This window comes from Fukomys damarensis, unplaced genomic scaffold (genome assembly GCF_012274545.1).
Source record: "Fukomys damarensis isolate Sample0158 unplaced genomic scaffold, DMR_v1.0_HiC HiC_scaffold_23, whole genome shotgun sequence".
NCBI classification, from domain to species: domain Eukaryota; kingdom Metazoa; phylum Chordata; class Mammalia; order Rodentia; family Bathyergidae; genus Fukomys; species Fukomys damarensis.
The window spans coordinates 50,214,091-50,218,315 of NW_022900935.1; positions in this window are offsets into that span (position 1 = coordinate 50,214,091).

The window sequence follows — 4,225 nt, forward strand, 5'->3', positions numbered from 1 at the left end:
AAAAAAAAAAAAAAAAAATGATCATGTGTACTCAAGTGTCCTCCGCCTAGCAATTCCCAGTCTAGAAATGGATTCCTGAGAATAGTAACACACGTGCATAATGCTACATACAAGGATTTTCCCTGTTTGCAATTTTTTTTTTAAAGTCCACTAATAGGAAACTGGTTAAATAAATCTAGTCTTTTCATACTTCAGGGTACCAGGCAGTAAAAAGTAAAGAGAGTAATTCCAGAACTTGGGAGGCTGAGGCAGGAGGATCTCAAGTTTAGGCCCAGCCTGGATAACTTAGTAATTTAACAAAACCCTGTCTCCCCCGCAAAAAAAGGAAGAACAAATAAGTAAAAATGGTCTTGTTGTACAGGGGTGTAGGCGGATAGAAACAATAACTTCTAAATGTGTAGCACAGTAGGGTGACTATAGATGATAGCACCGTTTCAAAATTGCTATTAATAAGAGGATTTTAGTGATCCCAACACAGGGAGCTGGTACGTGTCTGAGGTGGAAGAGCAATTATTCTGACCGGATCGTTGAACACATGGTATTTTTGTGCAAGGTCACCTTGTACTCCACGAATCTATAGTTACTATGGCAGTTGAAATTTTGTTAAGGAAGAAATGCCATTTATGTAACAGGAAACAGTTTCTTCACTTGGCATTAAATGAGGGCCTCTTACGTGCCACATACCAGCGGTAAAGGGGCGAACCACACAAAGATCCAGTTCTCATGGGACGTACATCGCTGGGGTTCAGTGTTGGCAAGAGCTGCTGACACTGGCTCTCTCTAGGCAGCAGGTACAGGTGAGGGAATTGGCTGTGAACGGGGCTTTTGGTATTTCACTCTATGCTTTTACACCGCTTGAATTTTTCACAATAAACATGCGTCGTATTACAATTCAAAATAAAATGAAGCGAGAAAATAAAATCAGCGGGAAATGCAGAAATGTAGTCCAGGCCCCGAGGGAGCCAAGGATAGAGGCCAGGGTCCTTCTCTGCCACCAAGTCCCACGGAGCACACAGACATAGTCCCCATCTCCTGGGATGGGGCCTTCAGGTGAGTCCCGGTCAGGTTCAGGGTCAGGCTGACCCCTCACTTTCCCAGCACCCGGGAAACTGAGTCTGGCACCAGCCGGGCCCTGGCAGCCTGGGGTCGTTCCGCTCTGATGCCGCAGCCATGTGACCCTTGCTGGCCAAGTGGACCATCTTTCAGAGTCTAGTTGGGATTCCTTGTCTTTTCCCACAATGGAAATAGGACACCTCCAGCCCTGGTCCTCAACCCATCTGCACAGTGGAATCATCTGGAAGATTTTTCAAAACTCCTGCCACCCCCTCGGTCCCAGTCGCTGTATATTCTCTGAAATGGGAGCTTACGGCCAGTGTGACTTTGGCATGCAGCCTGGAGGAGAGCCGTCAGCCCTGGGGAACAGTGCTGTCTGTCCCCCAGTGCTCAGGGGCCCGCCTTCACCCAGGCTGGGAGCCGGGGGCACGTCTGGGGTGACTAACTTCGCACGGTTCACCTGGGACTCTCCTGAGTCGTGGGAACCCTCTTCGTCCCGGACTGACATCGTTGGCCAAGCTGTCATGGGTGGTTATGAAAACTGAAGTGAAGTCAAGGCTCCTGCATACAGGCTACCGCAGGCTTCCAAAAGGCAAAAGACTCTTTTAGGGGTGTACCTATAGGGGGACACACTGGACACAGGCCTCTGGGTGACCACACGCCACATGGGTGCACAGCTAGAACTTGGTATGTGTCCCCCGCTCCCGTCCTTGGGAGCCACACATAACCTACCTGCATGAGATTGTCAGCACCAAGCAGCAGATGTCCCCACTTGGCAGTAGCACAGAACGGGTTTCTAAGCCTCCCATGGCCGTCGGTGCACGGGGCTGCAAAGGCAGAGCGAGGGGCCTACACAGGCTCCTCAGAGAAACCAGCCAGTCGATCCTTCCAGCTTCGGCGGCACCTTCAGTGGACGCCACTCTGATGAGTTCAGCTTGCTGCTGTGTTCTCATCCTGAACGTCTCTTTCTCACAGTACTCTTGCCTGCTTGACTCTCGCTGCCAATTCTGCACAGTCCTTTCTCCTCCGGGCACAAGGCTCCCCTGGAATTAGTTTGGTACAGATTGCCTGTTTTGTGCCTGTCCCATCTAAAACCGTATTGTCTCAGGGTTCTGTTGACTAGGAACACAACCGTTAGGACTTGGCCCAGTGCCCAGGACACAGTAAAGGCTCAGGAAATGAAGGATCTCTCAAGACACGGGAGTCAGAGGAAGGACAAAGGACACACCTGGATCTGTCTTCAGGACGCTGTCTACCTAGCCAGTCCAGGACACCGGCTTCAGGGTGGGCTTTGTGACTGAGGAATTTCAAAACAAGAATCTCACCATCCAACATTGTTAGGGAATTGATCATGTTAAAGTATGCTGTGACGCCGCCTCACAGGCTGCATTCTCCTGGTACATCTTGGCTCCTAAAACGACCTCATGCCCTTATCTCTGGTTTCCCTCCCCGCCCAAGGCCACAGTGGTCCAGGAAAGTTGAAACCTGTGTCTGCAGGACTGGGCCCATAAAAGCAATCTGGCCTGTGATAGGTTAAAAGTAGCTCACTCCTCATAAATAAGCAATAGCCCACCCCAAAACTGATAAAAGGACCTTCCTTTCTTTGTTCTTCTCTCTCCTGCTTCTTCTTCCTCCTCTCTCTCTCTCTCTGCCTTCCTGCCTCCTGCTCGCCTCCCTACAATAAAGATCTCCTGCCAGACCTCTCGGTGCGTGAGTGGCCTAATTGGGAAGGGGCACCCGAAAGGGCACGCGAACCCCCTTTCAAACATTCCTTGTATTCCTGAAGAGCTGTGGTCTTGAAGGTTCTGCTATGCAAGACTGAAGTCTTCCCTGGGCTATGCTTAGAAGTAGGTCCCAGTCCTCGCTGAACATTAGAATCATTTGAGCAGCTTTAAAAAATTTGAGTGTCAGCCTGTCGTGGTGGTGCACTCCTGTAATTCCAGCACTTGGGAGGCCGAGGCAGGAGGACTGTCATAAATCGGAGGCCAGCCTAGGCTACATAGTGAGTTCAAGGCCGGCTTGAACTACAATAAAAGACCCTGTCACAAAAAACAAAAACAAAAGAAAAGAAAACAAACAAAATTAAAAATAAAAAGAAATAAAATTCGAGCAATGCTGAGCATGGTAGTGCCTGTAATCCCAGCACTATTTCTTTGTTGAAAATAAAACAAAGCAAAAAACAGCATTTAGGAGGCTGAGGCAGGAGGACCACCTTGAGTTTGAGGCCAGCCTGGGGTACATAGTGAGACACTGTCATTAAAAAAAAAGGAGCATTGGGCACCCCAGTTCCACCAAATGAACAATTAATGCACAAATTATGTTTTTTAAAATCTGAGTGTTTAGATTAAATGAGAATTTCTGAGGATATAACTCAGGCATTTGAGAGTTTGAAAGCTCCTGAGATGGATCCACTGTGCATCCACGGCACATGAGTTGTTCCAAGCTGTTGGGCAGTGGACAGAGCAGTGACCCCTTGCTGCAGCCTGCTATGTGACGTGGGTAAGTCGTCTGGCCTCTCGGAACTATACTTTTCTCCTACCGTCGAGTCAGGCGCCACTGAGATCATTATTTGAAAGAGCTAAGTCAATTGTAAGACACGACACTAATCTAAATCCGCATTTTCTTTTTTGGTTTTTTGAAACGGGGTCTCACTATATGTAGTTCAGGCTGCCCTCAAACTCCTGGGATCCTCCTGCCTCTGCCTCTTGAGCGCTGGCTGGCATTACAGGCGTGCGCTGCCGCCCCCGGTTTCAATCCTCATTTTCTGACTTGGTTACCAGCACAGCAGAAATATGTGGTACTGAGGACTGGGTAGGGCAATACTGGGTGAACGGGCAGAAAAGATGGCCTGGGATGCCGAGGGCCGAGAGAGGGAAAAGGGCCTCCTAAGCTACCGGGGCGAGGGCAAGGCCACTCCGGTTAGGGGTGGCTCCGGGCCCTGTGTAGACACCTGCATTTGATTCCCAAAGCGGTTGTTTCCTGCTTCCGGGCGCTGCCACCCGACGAGATGGTCCCAGGAAGGCTCTGCAGGGGACTCACGGCCAGACAGGGTCCCTCCCCAGGCCGCTTCGCCAGCTCCACTAAAGAATCCCGCTTCTCCTGGGCAGGAGGCGCTGGCGGAGCAGGGGCGGCCACGGCTGTGAGCCCTGGGGTGCCCACCTGGGGCCCACCT